This window comes from Bombina bombina, chromosome 5 (assembly GCF_027579735.1).
Source record: "Bombina bombina isolate aBomBom1 chromosome 5, aBomBom1.pri, whole genome shotgun sequence".
In the NCBI taxonomy this organism is placed as follows: Eukaryota; Metazoa; Chordata; class Amphibia; order Anura; family Bombinatoridae; genus Bombina; species Bombina bombina.
Genome location: NC_069503.1, coordinates 239,740,494 through 239,754,226, shown reverse-complemented (window position 1 = coordinate 239,754,226; position 13,733 = coordinate 239,740,494).

The following is a 13,733-nucleotide window of genomic DNA, read 5'->3' as shown; positions in this document are numbered from 1 at the left end:
AATAAAAAAATTAGTAATATATTTGTAGTAAGGTAATTTTAGATACATTTTCTGAGGTGAATCTAATACAGGTGGCCCTCATTTTACAACGGTTCAATTTACACCGTTTCAGAATAACAACCTTTTTTTCCAGTCATGTGACTGCTATTGAAAAGCATTGAGAAGCAGTGCATTTATTAAAATAGCCAGTAGGTGGAGATGTCCGCTTGTATTGCAGCAAAGCCAAGCTGAAATTAATCAGTTTAACCAGACCTGAGCTATCAAGCAGATTTCAAAGGAACACAATCTTCCTGTCTATGAATCAGTCCAGATTGGAATGCATAGAAAGAACTGTTTGCAGAAAAATGCAAGTGAACTCTGTGTTGTGTGATTATTTTATTATGTTTATAATGCTGTTTAGCAAATGTTTTTGTTCATTTAACTTAGTTTAATTATATAATCTGTGTTGTGTGATTATTTTATTAGGTTTATAATGCTGTTTAGCATTTAAAGTCTTTATTTCAAAACTTTAAAAATAATGTATTAGGTGTTACTTATGACAATTTTGAGAGGGGCTTGGTACCTATCTCCCTCACTTCCCATTGACTTACATTATAAACTGGGTTTCAATTTACAACGGTTTTGATTTACAACCATTCCTTCTGGAACCTAACCACGGCGTAAACTGTATTTATAAAAAAAGAAATAAAATCCCTACCACTGTATCACTAACCCTACACCTCTATCCCTACCACTCTCCCTCTATACCACTATAACTCTATTCCCTGTATACCTCTATACCCCTATCCCCTCTATACCCCTATACCATCCCTACCACTCTCCCTATATACACCTATTCCCTCTATACTCCTATACCCCTATCCCTATCCCCTCTATACATCTATACCCCTATAACCTCTATACCCCTATACCCTCAATACCCCTATACCATCGCTACTCCTATTCCTCTATACTCCTATCCCTATAACTCTATCCCTCTATACTCCTATCCCCTCTATAGCCCTATACCATCTATACCCCTATACCACTATCCCTCTATACCCCTATCTCCTCTATACTTCTATCCCTCTATACCCCTATCCCCTCTATACCCCTATACCATCTATACCACAATCACTCTATACCCCTATCACTATATGCACTATCACTCTATATACCTATCCCTCTAAAGCCCTATCCCTCTATACCCCTATCCCCTCTATACCCCTATCCCCTCTATAGCCCTATCCCCTCTATAGCCCTATCCCCTCTATAGCCCTATCCCCTCTATAGCCCTATCCCCTCTATAGCCCTATCCCCTCTAAAACCCTATCCATCTATATCCCTATCCCCCAATCCATCTATCCCCCTACCAAGATTTGTTTTAAGATTTTTTTTAAATAAATTTCGTTATATATTTGTAGTGAGGTAATTTTAGATACATTTTCTGAGGTGAATCTAATATTTTTAAAAAAGAAATAAAATCCATACCACTGTATCACTAACCCTACACCTCTATCCCTACCACTCTCCCACTATACACCTATAACTCTATTCCCTGTATATCTCTATCCCATCTATACCCCTATCGCCTCTATAGCCCTATCCACTCTATAGCCCTATCCCCTCTATTTCCCTATCCCTATAACTCTATACTGTTATCCATCTATACCCCTATCCCCTCTGTACCCATATCCCCCTATCCCCTCTATACCCCTATCCCCTCAATAGCCCTATCCCTCTATACCCCTTATTCATCTAACCCCCTATTCATCTATACCACTATAACCTCAATCCATCTATCCCCCTACCAATATTTTTTTTTATGAATTATAGAAAACATATTTAGTAATATATTTGTAATAAAGTAATTTTAGATACATTTTCTGAGGTAAATATAATATTTAAAAAAAAGGAAATAAACTCCCTACCACTGTATCACTAACCATATACCTCTATCTCTACACCTATCCCCTCTATACCCCTATCCCCTCTATAATCCAAACCCTCTATAGCCATATAACCCTCTATAACCCTGTCCCCTATATACCCCTATCCCTCTATAGCACTATCCCCTCTATAGCCCTATCCCCTCTATAGCCCTATCCCCTCTATAGCCCTTATCCATCTAACCCCCTATCCCATCTATCACTCTATCAAGATTTTTGAAAAAAAAAAAATATTTAGTAATATAATAATATTTATAATAAATTAAATAAAATCACTACCACTGTATCACTAATACCTCTACCCATACCACTCTCCCTTTATACCCCTATATATATATATATATATATATATATATATATATATATATATATATATATATATATATATACACATGTCAAGTTAAAAAAAAAAAAAAAAAAGTACATTTTTATAATAATTGAATCATCATCATAATAAGGTCCATACTTATACCTAATGGGACAAGACATACAGCAAAAATTTCTTGATGAAACAAAATAGGCTGGGTTATATTTTTTACTTTGAAATTGTTACTATGACCTTATTTCTCCTAAGCAGGTAACAATTGGCACAAAAAGTCTCAATAGAGCAATGCATACTAAGTTTTCATCATGAAGTATTAGAACATTTACTAAACAAAAGAATAAAACACAATCAATCACCTAGGGCCACATCTGACATATATGTAAAAAAAAAGAAAGTAAAACTCAAGGTGTCAGATCATCCACAAAAAAAACAAACAAACACTGAACTGATTCCCAGTGGGATAAAAAAAGTGTAACTTTTTATAAGGGACACGCCATGTATAAAATGAAATAAGGTGTTTTGAAGGTGGAAAGCTTCTTTGTTTTACAATTACAAGTACAGTGCTGAAGTCACAAAGTGTGACTGGCAAATAGAGGAGGAGGGCTGCTAGATTCATTGCACACCAGGAATATAAACAGATCACTGACAGAAATGCTAAATGTTTCACACTGCAGTGGATCCGTGAATGCATTATGTAAAACCGCAAATACATATAAACAGAGTACAGTGAATTTCTGATTCAACGGTATTGACTTGAATATTCAGTTTCTCATAGGACATATCGGATCGCATCAATTGAATCAGAAATGTATTTGCGGTTTTACATAATGCATTCACGAATCCACTGCAGTGTGAAACATTTAGCATTTCTGTCAGTGATCTGTTTATAGCTACACGAGTTGCAGCCCACTGTCAGCCAAACCCAATTGAGCCTTCATTGATATTTACAATATACCCCTAGTTTCTCCAACAAATAATCTCTAATTCCAGCCTATTCCATCTAATTAATACCTTCTCAACCTATCTAATATAACGCATTAACCCCAAGATTCACAAAATAAATTAACCCTAATCTGTCAGCACTGCATTAACCCCTTCCTAACTATCACTACAACCCCTTACTTCAGACCCCCCCCCCAGCCTCCCCACAATATTAACCCCTTACTACTCTAAACGATAAGGTTTTTTTTAAAAAGAAATTTCAACAGGATTATCATGATGCTGCATAATATATTTGGCTCTTCCCTTTGAAAGTAATGAGAAAAGCATTTTTGGTGACTTGTTGATATGGGGTATTAGTTCATGTTTTATGGGAGGACTTGTTAGTTGTGATAGTACATACCAGTGCTGATGCAAACAACTGTGACAGGATTGAGATCTAACAGTGAATTGGAAAAAGTAAATGTAGAATATAGATAGTATTGCATATCTTTTTCAGCTACCTGGTCCATTATGCAATAAAATATTTGGTAATATTTTGGAGTATAATGTAGTAAATGTATTTAAATCATTGCATGATTCTGGAGTCGTAGGAAAGAGTGTTAGATTTTTTTTCTTTATTTTACTATTTAATGACAATACAAAGTGCTAAGACCATATTTGCCAGATCCATACTGTGGTTGGTGCACATTTTTATATTTAGTATTTTGATTATTCGTTGTGTTGCTCTAGTACTGTAACAGACCTGTCTTACTTGATAACACTCGCATTGCTGCATGTTTACCATATTTCTGTCTTCATCGTGCAATTGATATGCTAATGTTCTGTTCCCGTACAGAAGAGATTAGAAGGGGAAGGAGAAGCTGGATCTGTGTTAGCCAAGGATCAAAAGAACAACAAAAACAGAGAAATCCCCAGAGGTGTCAGATCATCCACAAAAAAAACAAACAAACACTGAACTGATTCCCAGTGGGATAAAAAAAGTGTAACTTTTTATAAGGGACACGCCATGTATAAAATGAAATAAGGTGTTTTGAAGGTGGAAAGCTTCTTTGTTTTACAATTACAAGTACAGTGCTGAAGTCACAAAGTGTGACTGGCAAATAGAGGAGGAGGGCTGCTAGATTCATTGCACACCAGGAATATAAACAGATCACTGACAGAAATGCTAAATGTTTCACACTGCAGTGGATCCGTGAATGCATTATGTAAAACCGCAAATACATATAAACAGAGTACAGTGAATTTCTGATTCAACGGTATTGACTTGAATATTCAGTTTCTCATAGGACATATCGGATCGCATCAATTGAATCAGAAATGTATTTGCGGTTTTACATAATGCATTCACGAATCCACTGCAGTGTGAAACATTTAGCATTTCTGTCAGTGATCTGTTTATAGCTACACGAGTTGCAGCCCACTGTCAGCCAAACATCTTGCATTTACAGAAGCAGCAGGCAAAAAATTAAACAATGAGAAATTTTTAAATAAAAATAAAATATAAAGAATAAAGTTATGTAAAATCAAACAAAAAAATGCAATAAAAGTCTAATGACATTATTTTGTTTTTGAAGAGAAAGTTTAAAAAAAAAAACCATTTGAATAAGTAGAATAGTATATAAATTATTATGCTTACATAATCTAAAAATCCAGAGAGCTAACTTAGTCAGATTCAGAGCGCAATTGCCTAATAATAGCTGAACAGTACACTGACAAGCCGGTCTCACACAGCTGTCATTCAGTGAAAACGGCTGCAGTGCAACTGAACAACTAAATCTATGAAGCTCGTTCACAAAGTTAATGAGAACGAGCTTCATAGAAGCGGCAAAGAGTTTGCCTTTTATGCGCATGCGCGGAAGTGAAGGAGTGAGGCTGGGAGTGCGCATACAGTCTATATAGACAACGCGCGTTACAAGATGGCGGCTAGCACCGCATTCAGTAGGCGGTGGTTTAGGGGTAATATTGGAGAAGAAAAATAATTGAGCAGATGTTAGGAAAATAAGCAAAGTAAGCAACAATGTTTAATATAATACAAAAAGGTTTTAATAAAAAGTTAATCACAGAAAAAATGATGGTGTTTAGGTTCCCTTTAATGCTGCAAAAATTGCTTTCCCAATATATCCTAATACTATAAAATTAGCCAATACAATTCTAATATACCAAAGAGAAATTCCAAAATTACAATACTATACCACTCACCCAGACTGCATGGGATGAGGCTTCCTGGCTTTATAAAAAACACACTGTTGCAAAACTGTGTATATAAGCCATAAGGAATGTAATCACTTAACCTTTTAGCTGTGTGCAACTCAAACAGTCTGTTGTTTTACAAATGGGTTTATAATCTCACATGTATTGTTGCCACAACCTGGTTATTTGCAGGAATTAAATTGTTACAAAGTTCTTACTTATAACACTCTTGTTTCCAGGCACACATAGAGTGTTAACTGTATATATATTCAGCTGGGTGAGTTTTACATGTGCACTATAAAGTATTATGTTTCTCCTTTGTAGGTATATATATGTTCAGATAACCTCCAAATTCTCCAGTATTCCAGTATAGTATATTGTATCACAAGTAGATAACATGAAGATATATAGGTGGTATCGAACTAACTTAGGCCTAGATTTGGAGTTTGGCGGTAGAAGGGCTGTTAACGCTCCGCGGGTTTTTTTCTGGCCGCACCATAAATTTAACTCTGGTATCGAGAGTTAAAACAAATGCTGCGTTAGGCTCCAAAAAAGGAGCGTAGAGCATTTTTACCGCAAATGCAACTCTCGATACCAGAGTTGCTTACGGACGCGGCCGGCCTCAAAAACGTGCTCGTGCACGATTCTCCCATAGGAAACAATGGGACTGTTTGAGCTGAAAAAAAACCTAACACCTGCAAAAAAGCAGCGTTCAGCTCCTAACGCAGCCCCATTGTTTCCTATGGGGAAACACTTCCTACGTCTGCACCTAACACTCTAACATGTACCCCGAGTCTAAACACCCCTACCCTTACACTTATTAACCCCTAATCTGCCGCCCCCGCTATTGCTGAGCCCTGCATTACACTTTTAACCCCTAATCTGCCGCTCCGTAAAACGCCGCAACCTACGTTATCCCTATGTACCCCTAATCTGCTGCCCTAACATCGCCGACCCCTATGTTATATTTATTAACCCCTAATCTGCCCCCCACAACGTCGCCGACACCTACCTACACTTATTAACCCCTAATCTGCCGAGCGGACCTGAGCGCTACTATAATAAAGTTATTAACCCCTAATCCGCCTCACTAACCCTATCATAAATAGTATTAACCCCTAATCTGCCCTCCCTAACATCGCCGACACCTAACTTCAATTATTAACCCCTAAACTTCCGATCGGAGCTCACCGCTATTCTAATAAATGTATTAACCCCTAAAGCTAAGTCTAACCCTAACACTAACACCCCCCTAACTTAAATATAATTTACATCTAACGAAATAAATTAACTCTTATTAAATAAATGATTCCTATTTAAAGCTAAATACTTACCTGTAAAATAAACCCTAATATAGCTACAATATAAATTATAATTATATTATAGCTATTTTAGGATTAATATTTATTTTACAGGCAACTTTGTAATTATTTTAACCAGGTACAATAGCTATTAAATAGTTAAGAACTATTTAATAGTTACCTAGTTAAAATAATAACAAATTTACCTGTAAAATAAATCCTAACCTAAGATATAATTAAACCTAACACTACCCTATCAATAAAATAATTAAATAAACTACCTACAATTACCTACAATTAACCTAACACTACACTATCAATAAATTAATTAAACACAATTGCTACAAATAAATACAATTAAATAAACTAGCTAAAGTACCAAAAATAAAAAAGAACTAAGTTACAGAAAATAAAAAAATATTTACAAACATAAGAAAAATATTACAACAATTTTAAACTAATTACACCTACTCTAAGCCCCCTAATAAAATAACAAAGCCCCCCAAAATAAAAAATTCCCTACCCTATTCTAAATTAAAAAAGTTACAAGCTCTTTTACCTTACCAGCCCTGAACAGGGCCCTTTGCGGGGCATGCCCCAAGAAATTCAGCTCTTTTGCCTGTAAAAAAAAACATACAATACCCCCCCCCAACATTACAACCCACCACCCACATACCCCTAATCTAACCCAAACCCCCCTTAAATAAACCTAACACTAATCCCCTGAAGATCTTCCTACCTTGTCTTCACCATCCAGGTATCACCGATCCGTCCTGGCTCCAAGATCTTCATCCAACCCAAGCGGGGGTTGGCGATCCATAATCCGGTGCTGAAGAGGTCCAGAAGAGGCTCCAAAGTCTTCCTCCTATCCGGCAAGAAGAGGACATCCGGACCGGCAAACATCTTCTCCAAGCGGCATCTTCGATCTTCTTCCATCCGGTGCGAAGCGGGTCCATCTTGAAGCAGGCGACGCGGATCCATCCTCTTCTTCCGATGTCTCCCGACTAATGACGGTTCCTTTAAGGGACGTCATCCAAGATGGCGTCCCTCGAATTCCGATTGGCTGATAGGATTCTATCAGCCAATCGGAATTAAGGTAGGAATTTTCTGATTGGCTGATGGAATCAGCCAATCAGAATCAAGTTCAATCCGATTGGCTTATCCAATCAGCCAATCAGATTGAGCTCGCATTCTATTGGCTGTTCCGATCAGCCAATAGAATGCGAGCTCAATCTGATTGGCTGATTGGATCAGCCAATCGGATTGAACTAGATTCTGATTGGCTGATTCCATCAGCCAATCAGAAAATTCCTACCTTAATTCTGATTGGCTGATAGAATCCTATCAGCCAATCGGAATTCGAGGGACGCCATCTTGGATGACGTCCCTTAAAGGAACCGTCATTAGTCGGGAGACATCGGAAGAAGAGGATGGATCCGCGTCGCCTGCTTCAAGATGGACCCGCTCCGCACCGGATGGAAGAAGATCGAAGATGCCGCTTGGAGAAGATGTTTGCCGGTCCGGATGTCCTCTTCTTGCCGGATAGGAGGAAGACTTTGGAGCCTCTTCTGGACCTCTTCAGCACCGGATTATGGATCGCCAACCCCCGCTTGGGTTGGATGAAGATCTTGGAGCCAGGACGGATCGGTGATACCTGGATGGTGAAGACAAGGTAGGAAGATCTTCAGGGGATTAGTGTTAGGTTTATTTAAGGGGGGTTTGGGTTAGATTAGGGGTATGTGGGTGGTGGGTTGTAATGTTGGGGGGGGTATTGTATGTTTTTTTTTACAGGCAAAAGAGCTGAATTTCTTGGGGCATGCCCCGCAAAGGGCCCTGTTCAGGGCTGGTAAGGTAAAAGAGCTTGTAACTTTTTTAATTTAGAATAGGGTAGGGAATTTTTTATTTTGGGGGGCTTTGTTATTTTATTAGGGGGCTTAGAGTAGGTGTAATTAGTTTAAAATTGTTGTAATATTTTTCTTATGTTTGTAAATATTTTTTTATTTTCTGTAACTTAGTTCTTTTTTATTTTTGGTACTTTAGCTAGTTTATTTAATTGTATTTATTTGTAGCAATTGTGTTTAATTAATTTATTGATAGTGTAGTGTTAGGTTAATTGTAGGTAATTGTAGGTAGTTTATTTAATTATTTTATTGATAGGGTAGTGTTAGGTTTAATTATATCTTAGGTTAGGATTTATTTTACAGGTAAATTTGTTATTATTTTAACTAGGTAACTATTAAATAGTTATTAACTATTTAATAGCTATTGTACCTGGTTAAAATAAATACAAAGTTGCCTGTAAAATAAATATTAATCCTAAAATAGCTATAATATAATTATAATTTATATTGTAGCTATATTAGGGTTTATTTTACAGGTAAGTATTTAGCTTTAAATAGGAATAATTTATTTAATAAGAGTTAATTTATTTCGTTAGATGTAAATTATATTTAAGTTAGGGGGGTGTTAGTGTTAGGGTTAGACTTAGCTTTAGGGGTTAATACATTTATTAGAATAGCGGTGTGCTCCGATCGGAAGTTTAGGGGTTAATAATTGAAGGTAGGTGTCGGCGATGTTAGGGAGGGCAGATTAGGGGTTAATACTATTTATGATAGGGTTAGTGAGGCGGATTAGGGGTTAATAACTTTATTATAGTAGCGCTCAGGTCCGCTCGGCAGATTAGGGGTTAATAAGTGTAGGCAGGTGTCGGCGACGTTGAGGGGGGCAGATTAGGGGTTAATAAATATAATATAGGGGTCGGCGGTGTTAGGGGTAGCAGATTAGGGGTACATAGGGATAACGTAGGTGGCGGCGCTTTGCGGTCGGAAGATTAGGGGTTAATTATTTTAAGTAGCTGGCGGCGATGTTGTGGGGGGCAGATTAGGGGTTAATAAATGTAATACAGGGGTCGGCGGGGTTAGGGGCAGCAGATTAGGGGTACATAAGTATAACGTAGGTGGCGGTCGGCAGATTAGGGGTTAAAAATTTTAATCGAGTGGCGGCGATGTGGGGGGACCTCGGTTTAGGGGTACATAGGTAGTTTATGGGTGTTAGTGTACTTTAGGGTAAGTAGTTAAGAGCTTTATGAACCGGCGTTAGCCAGAAAGCTCTTAACTCCTGCTATTTTCAGGCGGCTGGAATCTTGTCGTTAGAGCTCTAACGCTCACTTCAGAAACGACTCTAAATACAGGCGTTAGAAAGATCCCATTGAAAAGATAGGCTACGCAAATGGCGTAGGGGGATCTGCGGTATGGAAAAGTCGCGGCTGTAAAGTGAGCGTTAGACCCTTTAATCACTGACTCCAAATACCAGCGGGCGGCCAAAACCAGCGTTAGGAGCCTCTAACGCTGGTTTTCACGGCTACCGCCGAACTCCAAATCTAGGCCTTAGTGTGTTTGTAAAAACATCAACCCAGGTTACTCACGGTTATCCGGCCCCACTATGCGGGATGTTGGAAAGTATTCAGGCACTCCTCCTCCTCACCAGATAGCCGTTATCCAGTACAGAACCTGTAGCTTAGAAATCTCTGCGGTGTATCTCACACACCAAAAGGAATCCAGCAATACCACAATGGCGAAAAATAAGCAATCATAGACCGAGCTAAATCATCACTGTATATTTATTATCACATCAAGGAAAACAAAAGGTTCCACCACTCCACACACATCAGCTACATCCAACGCGTTTCCTGCTGCTAAACAGCACTTCGTCAGGGATACTCACAGCTGTCTGATTACACCTTTTATTTGGCTCACCACTCTTTCCCAAAATTTAAAGGTATACTGCCGCTTATAAATTTAGCGGCATATTACTGACCTATAAGCCATTCAAAAAGGTGCATCAATATCACATTCCAATATATAAAGAAATAACAAGCATAAATTTATATGTTACGAGTATATTGTATCTAAAAATATATAGATAGACACATAACACATTGTAGTGGGAAATCCAGCTAGTACTATACGAATAAAATAATTTTGCTGCATTAACATTTTGTATAATACTAAGATAATTCAGCGGTCACAATACAAGGGCATATTTCCAATATAGATATAAATATGTACTTAATACTTAGCCAAAAAATAATTTATTAAGGCACAGTGAATAACCTCTAGTTGCAGTTGCACTTAAAATAACCTACCACTTTTATTTTCAGATGGTTATATTTATATATCATATCAATTTCGTTTTCTAAGTTAGTAATATCATCCTCCTAGGGAAAAACTAGAACGCTACTACCTACTGATTACATCTCAGTTACCTATGTATAGTTTTACATCTGAAGTTTCATTTATGCCCAAAGGACTCCCTGTTTTTAAGGTATAGATCCAGTACACTTCTCTCCTATTCAGCGTCTGAGATCTATTGCCACCTGTATTTAGTTTGGGCACATGATCAATACCTTGAAATGAAAATAAAGTATTGATATATTTTAATTCACTTTTATCAAAATTATCATTTCTCCTGTGTTGAGCAAAGTGTTTCGCCACTGGTGTCTTCGGCACTTCACTCTCAAGAGACAACAAATGCTCTCTCACTCTATCCTTGAGCATACGTGTCGTTCTACCAGTGTACTGAAAAAAACAAAGTTTACAAGTGATAAGATACACTATGTATCTGGAATTACAGTTAAGGTGATGGTTCACCTGTATACATTACCTGTTACTGTGGAGTTAAAACTATCACTCCTAATAAGGTATTTACATGATTTACATGGTGTGCCACCACATCTATAATTCCCATTTTTCTTTTTTAACCATATCCTATCATCCTTTTTCTCTTTAATGGAAAAATTTCGTTAAAGACTATCCTCTATAGTTTCTGCTTTCCTTGATACACATCTAATCCCTTTATCTATGACTGTCTTTAGTTGTTTATTGATGCACCTTTTTGAATGGCTTATAGGTCAGTAATATGCCGCTAAATTTATAAGCGGCAGTATACCTTTAAATTTTGGGAAAGAGTGGTGAGCCAAATAAAAGGTGTAATCAGACAGCTGTGAGTATCCCTGACGAAGTGCTGTTTAGCAGCAGGAAACGCGTTGGATGTAGCTGATGTGTGTGGAGTGGTGGAACCTTTTGTTTTCCTTGATGTGATAATAAATATACAGTGATGATTTAGCTCGGTCTATGATTGCTTATTTTTCGCCATTGTGGTATTGCTGGATTCCTGGCTTTATATACACACAGTTAAATAACAAAAGCCTAGATTTAGAGTTTTGCATTAGAAGGGGTGCGTTAGCTACGTGTGGTTTTCTTCTAACGCACAGAGGCCTAGATTTAGAGTTTGGCGGTAGCCGTCAAAACCAGCGTTAGAGGCTCCTAACGCTGGTTTTTACCGCCCTCTGGTATTTGGAGTCAGTCATTAAAGGGTCTAACGCTCACTTTTCAGCCACGACTTTTCCATACCGCAGATCCCCTTACGTCAATTGCGTATCCTATCTTTTCAATGGGATCTTTCTAACACCGGTATTTAGAGTCGTGGCTGAAGTGAGCGTTAGAAATCTAACGACAAAACTCCAGCCGCAGAAAAAAGTCAGTAGTTAAGAGCTTTCTGGGCTAACGCCGGTTTATAAAGCTCTTGACTACTGTGCTCTAAAGTACACTAACACCCATAAACTACCTATGTACCCCTAAACCGAGGTCCCCCCACATCGCCGCCACTCGATTAAATTTTTTTAACCCCTAATCTGCCGACCACCACCTACGTTATACTTATGTACCCCTAATCTGCTGCCCCTAACACCGCCGACCCCTATATTATATTTATTAACCCCTAACCTGCCCCCCACAACGTCGCCGCCAGCTACGTACAATAATTAACCCCTAATCTGCCGACCGCAAAGAGCCGCTACTTACGTTATCCTTATGTACCCCTAATCTGCTGCCCCTAACATCGCAGACCCCTATATTATATTTATTAACCCCTAACCTGCCCCCCTCAACGTCTCCTCCACCTGCCTACACTTATTAACCCCTAATCTGCCGAGCGGATCTCACCGCTACTATAATAAAGTTATTAACCCCTAATCCGCCTCACTCCCGCCTCAATAACCCTATAATAAATAGTATTAACCCCTAATCTGCCCTCCCTTACATCGCCCACACCTAACTTCAATTATTAACCCCTAATCTGCCGACTGAATCTCGCCGCTACTGTAATAAATGGATTAACCCCTAAAGCTAAGTCTAACCCTAACCCTAACACCCCCCTAAGTTAAATATAATTTAAATCTAACGAAATAAATTAACTCTTATTAAATAAATTATTCCTATTTAAAGCTAAATACTTACCTGTAAAATAAACCCTAATATAGCTACAATATAAATTATAATTATATTATAGCTATTTTAGGATTTATATTTATTTTACAGGTAACTTTGTATTTATTTTAACCAGGTACAATAGCTATTAAATAGTTAAGAACTATTTAATAGCTAAAATAGTTAAAATAATTACAAAATTACCTGTAAAATAAATCCTAACCTAAGCACTACACTATCAATAAATTAATTAAATATCTACAAATAAATACAATTAAATAAACTAACTAAAGTACAAAAAATAAAAAAGAACTAAGTTACAAAAAATAAAAAAATATTTACAAACATCAGAAAAATATTACAACAATTTTAAACTAATTACACCTACTCTAAGCCCCCTAATAAAATAACAAAGACACCCAAAATAAAAAAAATGCCCTACCCTATTCTAAATTACAAAAGTTCAAAGCTCTTTTACCTTACCAGCACTGAACAGGGCCCTTTGCGGAGCATGCCCCAAAGAATTCAGCTCTTTTGCCTGTAAAATAAACACATACAATACCCCCCCCCCCAACATTACAACCCACCACCCACATACCCCTAATCTAACCCAAACCCCCCTTAAATAAACCTAACACTAAGCCCCTGAAGATCTTCCTACCTTATCTTCACCATACCAGGTTCACCGATCGATCCAGAAGAGCTCCTCCGATGTCTTGATCCAAGCCCAAGCGGGGGGCTGAAGAGGTCCATGATCCGACTGAAGTCTTCATCCAAGCGG